We start from the raw sequence: 8,945 nt of genomic DNA on the forward strand, positions 1-8,945 counted from the left end.
CCCATGACTATTTAGTGCCTCAAATCTGAATTTGAAGTGTTCTTAAGAGGTCTCCAGGAAAATTAAAATTGCAATAACTTTCAAAATATAAAGCCTTTTGACCTGATTCTTTTTTTGGAGTGCTTTAAGTTACAAGTATAATAATCTCTCAAAATTACACCCTCTAACTTATTATAATTATGGCTCAATTACAAAATAAACTATTTTCTACATTGGCACATACCCCAAGTTGTTCAAAAACTCTAACCCAGAAGACCAACAGTGGAACTATGAGAGTTGGAATCCTTATTTGACCCAAATGGGTATCTAGAAATGAAAACACTTTAAAAAGAGACTAACACTAAGAATACTTTTGGGTGATACAGGATTTCCCTTACACCACTTGATGCTCGTATGTCAAGGATGAGGTTAAGTGTGTAGGTTTAGAGGGTAGTTAGTAATTGCAAATCAAATTTAGTAGATAGTTTTACGATAAAGAAAACATGTTAGTGTTTAATGAAGTTAATAATAATTTGTTGGTGGTTAGTCTTTATTTGAAAATTGTTTGGATTAGTAAATAGGATATTTATGATATTTGGTAAAGTGACTATAAATTACATATTATTTAGTACTAATGTTTATTATAGGAAATTTCATAAATAGAAATTATAAGGAATCTATGGATGTATAGACTTATAATTAGTATCATTAGGTAATGTTAGTTCTTATTAATAGAATTCATTTTAAATATTTTAAATAAAGCTTACTAAATTTGACTTTTATTATTATTGTAGTCTAATGGTTAGTGAGCTTGATATAGTATAATGAGTAATTAGTGCTCCTTGGTGATTAGGATTGCTTGGTAAAATAATTTATACATATATGTATAAGATATAATAGAAAGGATCACGTGTGAAATTTATACTTGTAGTTAGGTAACTAAAATTTTGTGTTAGGGGATAATTATAATTGTTAGTGGATAGCATTGTCTTAGTGGTAAGTAATGGATAGGAATGAAATGATTTGATTAGAAATTTAATATTTAGTATTTTGGTTTTTGAATTTTATTTATTTATGCGATGAATTTAGTATTAGAAGTTATGCATCTAAATTTAATTTAAATATCTACTTGGAAGGTTGTTAGTGGAAAGTCTATTATAAAGGATAAGATGTGCTATGAGTTATACTTGACTAGATAACTTGATAAGATGAGTCAGAATATGATATAAGATGAGTTAGATGTTGTAAATAGTTTAATAGAAAATAATTAATGTCCTCTATTAATCCTAAATAATTTATGATAGTATTTGAAATTAAGTATTAGTATGTTATGATAGATTAACTTTTTAATGTAGAATTAGACTCTTCTAAAGATTGATCTAGTATAGTGTAATAAGGGATAGCATCATAGTCAACTTAAGAACTTGAAAACCTTAAATGCACTTTGGACTCGATGTCATACCTTTCCAACTTGAACCTAACATTTAATCGATCAACTTAATCAACTTGAACTAAGAGTTCCTATTGTACTATGATTTATGGCCTTGAATCCAGTGTCATTTATTTGGATACCGACCCTATATCCCTATAAAATTTAATCTAGGTTCTAATTAGAGACTGAAACCCTAGAGCTTTTTAAACTAATTGTGAACCTTATAAGTGGAAATTAATCTTCTCATCATCTTTTTGCATAATAGTTGATGTAAGTATACATTAAATCTATGCTATATTACTTATATAAAAAATGTATGCTTTTGTCCCAATATTTTGGGCATGAAAAACTCCATCAAAGCCATTCCATGTGAAGTCTACAACATAATGAGATCATTGGAAGTTGTGAGTGAGCACCCTATTTTTTGGTGGATTTTATGGATGGTGAAAGAGTTTTTCCCAAATGCAATAATAGATTTCATATGGAATGTGGACAATTGGCTTGTTTTACAAAAATTAGGTTATTATATTTCCTATAAATTTTGGCTGTTAGTTTTTATTGTAAAGACATTTGATTGGGAGATGGGCTTGGCCAATGAGAAAGTACTCCAAGTAAGTTAATAGACATCAAGTGGTTTGTTTAGTCTTTCCAGTTCAAGTATTAATTTCACTGATTCAATTTTCTAACAAGAATTACTCTAAATATGAGAATAATCTTATATAGACATAGTAGATAGTGACTATAAAGTAATGATGTGCATATGTTATTTTGTGAAAAAAAGACATTTTCAATGACTTGGTTTATGACTTAGTTTAGTATGATTTCTTTACTTCAGCACCTTGCTCAATTTTCATTTTGTATATATATTGTTTAACGCATTCACTTTTTTTTTTTCATACTAATGATATCATCTTAGATGATAGACTTATCAATTACTTGAAATATTAAGGAAATGGCAGTATTATCAATTTTTTGTATCTCAAAATCTTGTTCTCCTTTATGTATGTTTGAAATCATTACCACCTTGCATGTGTAAATGATGAAAGGAGACTGCAAGGAAACTACCATTTGTAAATTTCACTAACACCAAGAATGATGCAATCAAGGTGTCAAGGAAAGTTAAAAATCATTATCCTCTACTAAAAATGAATTATTTTCCCAAATTAGTTGTCTTTCTCTATTACGCTTTGCACTACAAGTTTTAAATATCCTTGATTTTTTAACAATAACAAGGATTTCACTACAAGTTTAAATATTCTTGAGTTTTTTAACAATAACATTGATTGTTCTTTGCAAGAAAAATTCATTGAGGCATCAAAATTTGGGAAAGATAATCATGATTGACATCATACATGGTTTACTAGCATTAAAAGACTTTTCAAAGTATGTTTGTGCTTTTAAGTTGTCATTTTTAAAATAGTTTTTTTGATATTTAATTGTGCTCATTCCACTTTGGTACTATGACATAGAGTGCTCAATTAAAATTGTTTAGTTCATGATGTACTTGACTTTTATTGGAGTACTTCTGTGTCATCAGGAACTGTTGATAGTATAAGATGATAATTTTGAAGAAATTGCTATGAAATATCTTGTATAAAATAAGGATTTTGAATAAGTACTTTTTCTTACAACTAATACTAGTCGAAATCTATGGTAAGTTTTCTGACCATAGGAAAATATTGTAAACAACATATTTAGAAGCATCTAGAGTTTTGAATGCCTAATTTTTATAATGGTAGTACTTTGGCAGTTTTATGTTGGCCTTTTGAAATGAATTAAATGAGGTATTTGTGCATGACTTCTATTTTTTTTGTAAAGCTTCAAGAAATCCGGCTTCAGGGGCTTTTCATTTGCACTGTAAAATGGGATATGATATTCTTAGGTCTTATAATACTTATTTCTTGTACAGGTTTCAAGTTTACCACTTACTTGGTTAGGAACTATATCCAAAATGGATACCCTCTTGATTTCAAATATAGATGAGTACCTAGACTCTGTGTTTCCAGTGCTCAAGGTTTATGATAAATTTGTAAAGCCCTACAATGCTATTTTGTGAGTTCAACATTTGGTAGAGAGCACATACGAGTTTACAATTTTGGAAAATGAATTTGTTTGCTACGAGAAATTTCTCAAACAATCTTAAAATGCTTTTTGCAATTTTGTAAAACCTTTGAAACATGATATTTGGTTGAGAATATCTTTTTCAAGTAAATAGAAATATCCATCATGCAAATTTTATCTACTAAACAAAATATAGCAAGGCACAATGGACAATTTATTTATAATAATCAATATAAAATAACTTTAAAAAATTAGAGAGCTTTAATACAACATATGGACAATAAAATATGGGCATGTGTCTACATAGTATTGCAAGAGAAATATAAATATTCAAAATATTTCAATATGGAAAATCATAATTTCTGCTTCAATATAGAGAATCATTATTTCTACAATGACAGCTCCACGCTTTTTCACCTAGTAGACTTGCATCTATCCTGAATCAGTCATCAATCAACCATAGTCTTGTAAATATTTGGGTAAATCTTCGAAAAGAGACTGTGGAGGAAAAGCTAAATAAATTCTATTGGAAGCTTCCATAGAGATCAATATGGAAACCCTAATGAAGGCTTCGAGACATATCAATATTTCATAAATATTAATAGGTTTGATTTTGTGGTTTTAAAAAAAACTAGGGAAAATGTGAATACCAATAAAAAAAGAGAATTGTTTTCTCTAAAAATTAGAAATAAAAATAGTCAGCACCAGAATATCAGAAATGAAATGATCGTTTGTTTATTATGTATGCACAATTTTCAACCCAAACTAATAGTAAATGGATTCACCTAAAACATTAAAACATTAGTAAATGGATTCATCAAAAATATTAGTCCTCGCATTTAAAGGCGGATCAAATAATTATGATATTATGAACAAATGAATGCAATAATATATTGTGAACAAGTGAAATAGTATCTTAGCTACAGAAAGTACAAAAATGCCTCCCAACTTCTATCTAATAGTTGTGGGTCACAGGAAATAATACCACACTTCTACTTGGTTTGGTGTGACTCAAATTTCCTCATGCTATATTTCCCACATGCTCTTCTATTTTCTTAGCATTGGTTGACCTTTTTTCCTTTGTTATCTTCCTTAGTTCAAATAGCCCCCATACCTATCATTTCCTACATTTATCTCATTCATCATAAGCAATAAGTTCTCTTTAGAAAACCAGTGCCTTAGTCTCAATTTCCTCTTCACAACACATCTCCCACAAAACTAGTCACACACCTCTGCCCCTTTTCATCACATTAATATGCTATTAATGAGTCGGATTGGAGTGGTTGCATTGATGTAATTGGTAGTCTCCATATCCTCTTTCCAAAGAGATTTCCCTCTAAATATACTCCATTTCAAAGTTCCAAATATTAATCATTCCATAAAATCTCAAGATTTTAGTCTCAGCATTATCCCTCAACTGTATGGAATTTGATAACTTGCAGTTTTACTTGTAACTACTAGATTGTAGTGCATAATTTTCCAAATAACACACTATAAATCTATTTATAACAATAGTCTTGGCTTGTGTTCCATAAAATCTCAAGATTTTTGTTTGGTCTTCATCCTTCAATTGTATGGAATTTCATAACCTACAATTTTACTCAAAACTATTGGATTACTGGGTATGATTTTCCAAAGAACATGCCCTCTTTCTATCCTGTAAATAATGCACATAACACTTATGTATATAAAATGAATCTTGCATTTTGGTCAATAAAATTAGTTGGTGATTCCACATTTGCTTAAAGGTTTATAAACTTTTCTTACCAAATGAATTTTGTGTGCATGTTGAAAAATATTTATTGCAATCCATGAAGTAAGTAAAAACTCAAAGAGATCATGGCACTCATATTCGAGTAAGATCTGTAACTATGATGATTTTCGATATTGGCTCATGATTAGGAGATAACAAGGAAAAAGCCTATAATAGGCTCAATATTGGATGGAAAGAAGAAACTAGAAAAAAAACTACAGGGGAAATACCAAATATGAACAACACCTTATAGGTTACATGTGTTCATTCAGGGCAAGCACATAGGGATGTTGCCCTACCAAATAGATGTTTCTTCAAACTGTAGCCCATTCTTGTAAATGGCCATGAAGAGAGTAATGTACATTCCTCCTACTTGCTCTCCACCACACACAGGCCACTTCACATGGTGTTAACGTGAGAAAGAGGCATTTTTGTTCAAATAAACTTCCAGAGGTTCTTCTGTGAGTCTGGCTTCCTACAGCAATAACTTTTAAACCAAAAAAATAATGCTACTTCTACTTTATTCAGAAACCAATAGATATGATATGCATCCCTAATCAATTTGCAGAGTGAACAAAATAAAACCAAAACCAAGTAGTAAGAAAGCACTAAAAATAGTACTTATTTCATCTGTTCAGGGCTGGATAATAATCTTCTCAATATCTCAGTCCTTCTTCACACAGAAAAAAAAAATCTCAAATCATACTCTCCCAAAAGATTTTAGAGAGAATTTATAAACAAAGCCAAATAGTTAAGAATTGGTTTTAGCAACCACCAGACCCGTAAACGTTTTGTGTAAACCTTTACTAAAGTTATAACAAAATATTAAATTAAGTCCTAAAATTAAACACGATCACAATTACAAACCAAAAATTCCTGTGCCCAGTAGTTGCTCCTATAGCATACTCCTGCGGGTGAATTTTGTCTCAAGTCCTCTTGGAGACCAACTGTTGTATATCCCCACCTTCCCTTGGAATTTATATTTCTGGCAACCAAGTAGCTTTAGAATCTAGAAGGCCCTTCCACTTAACTAAATACTCCATGTGTACTTTGTGTCTTGTCCTTATTGCTTTCCTGCTGTTGATGATACTTTCCATCTGGGGTGTCTCTTTAGAAGGCAATTCTTGAATCCAATCATTTGATTTATGTGATGTTGCTTCTGTGCCAACTTCTTTGTTTGAACCTTTATACAATGTGAGATCCAAAATATTAAATATAGGTGAAATAGCTACATTTGGAGACAATGCCACTTTGTAAGCATTTTCTCCATACTTCTCTAAAATTTCACACGGTCCAATCTTCTTCATCATCAACTTTGTATGGCTGCGTTGAGGTAATTGATCTTTGTTCAAGTGAACCATAACCATGTTTCCAACTTGGAATTGTACATTTCTTCTTTTCAAATCTACTTTAGCCTTCACCTTTAGGTTATTTTGTTGTAGAGTTTTCCTCACGTGCTCATGTACTTCCACCATTGCTTCAGCAAAGCCTTCTGCATGTCCACTCCTTTTCTCCAAAACATCCATATTTTTGAGTTCCAAAACTCCCCTTGGAAGTCTCCCATAAAAAAATTCAAAAGGACTCATGCCTATGCTATGATTCACTGAGTGATTATATGCAAACTCTGCCTGAGGTATGATAGCATCCCAACTACCTTCATGTTCCCGTATCAAACATCGCAAAAGGTTTCCCAAGGATCTATTAACCACCTCAGTTTTCCCATCTGTTTGAGGATGATAGGCTGAACTAAAAGATAAATTTGTGCCCAACTTCTTCCATAGGGTTCTCCAAAAGTGACCCACAAACTTTCTATTCCTAGTAGATACAATGCTCAATGGAAAACCATGAATATGAACTATTTCCTTAAAGAATAGTCCTGCAATATAACTAGCATCATTAGTGGTTCTACATGGAATAAAGTGATCCATTTTACTAAATCTATCAACAACCACAAATATGTTGTCATAACCTATCTTTGTCCTTGGTAATCCCATTACAAAATCCATACTCAAACACTCCCAAGGTTTTTTTGGTATGGGTAAAGGCTGATAAAGTCCAACATTTGTTGATACTCCCTTTGCCCTTTGACATACTAGAAAAACTTCGACAAAATTCCTAATGTCTGTTTGCATCTTAGGCCAATAATAAAATCTTTGTACCAATTCTAATGTCTTGTTGAGTCCAAAATGACCACCAAGACCTCCACAATGTTTTTCTTTAATAACATTTTCCCACATAGAGCATTTGGGAATACATAGTTGGCTGCCCTTAAACAATAGTCCATCTTACACAATATATTTAGAAAAATTAGAATGAAAACTATCTTCCAATTTAGTGCAAACCTCATATGCTTTACTGAAATCTCTATCTTTTACATACATTCCCTTCAATGCATCTACACCCATGCTTTGGATTTGTACTTCTTGCATTATTAAAACTCTTCTATGAAGTGCATCAGCCACCTTATTGGCTTGTCCTTTCTTATGTTTGATTGTGAAAGCATAAGCCTGCAAACTCTCAACCCATTTCATGTGCCTATGGTTGAGTTTTTCCTGCCCATTCAAGATACTAAGAGCATGGTTGTCAGTATATACAATAAACTCCTTAGGTAGCAAATAGTGCCTCCATTTTTTTAATGCTTGGACCATGGCATACAATTCCAAATCATAAGAAGAATATTTCTTCTTTGCTTCATTCAACTTCTCACTAAAAAATGCAACGGGTCTACCTTCTTGACTAAGAACAACCCCTATTACAAAGCAACTAGCATCACATTCTACTGTAAAAACTTTATTAAAATCTGGTAAAACAAGAACAGGAAATTTGGCTACCTCCTGTAGAATGTGGCCAAACCATGAAAACTTTGAACCTCTCCAATAGCCCTTGGTGTTGGCCAATTAATGATGGCCTCCACTTTAGACAAATCAATTTTCAATTTTCCCTTGGATATCACAAATCCAAGATACACCAACTCTTGTTTCAAAAAGTCACACTTCTCCAAGTTTATCTTCAACTTTTGCTCTTGTAGCCTTTGAAAAACCATCTTCAAATGTTGCAAGTACTCTTCCTTATTCCTGCTATACAACAAAATGTCATCAAAGTATACAACAACAAAGTTCCTAATGAAGTCATGCAAAACTTCATTCATTAGTCGCATAAATGTACTAGGAGCATTAGATAAACCAAATGGCATAACCAACCATTCATACAACCCTTCATTAATTTTAAAGGCTATCTTCCATTCATCCCCTTCTCGTATCCTTATTTGATGATACCCACTTTTGAGATCTATTTTAGAAAAATATGAAGCTCCCCCCAAACAATACAACAAATCTTCTATTCTAGAAATAGAAAATCTATATCTTATAGTTATCCTATTAATAGCCCTAGAATCAATACACAACCACCACTTACCATCTTTCTTTGGAGCATGAACTAAGGGTACGACACATGGGCTAGGACTTTTCCTTATCAGCCCCTTGTCAAGAAACTCTTGTACTTGCCTAGAAATCTCTTCATTTTTTTGTGGTGCCATCTTATATGCTACCTTGTTGGGTAGCACTAATCCAAGAATAATATCAATCTGGTGACTTATGTCTCTTATTGGTGGCAGAGACTTAGGCATTACCTCAGCAATGATTTCCTTGTACTAGTAGATCTTGGTGTTGTTCTCCTTCTTCATCTCCATTGGTACCTTCTTCCACCCCATTCTCCTTATCC

Source organism: Cupressus sempervirens, chromosome 3 (genome assembly GCF_028749045.1).
Source record: "Cupressus sempervirens isolate cs-2001-9-10 chromosome 3, ASM2874904v1, whole genome shotgun sequence".
Taxonomy (NCBI): Eukaryota; Viridiplantae; Streptophyta; class Pinopsida; order Cupressales; family Cupressaceae; genus Cupressus; species Cupressus sempervirens.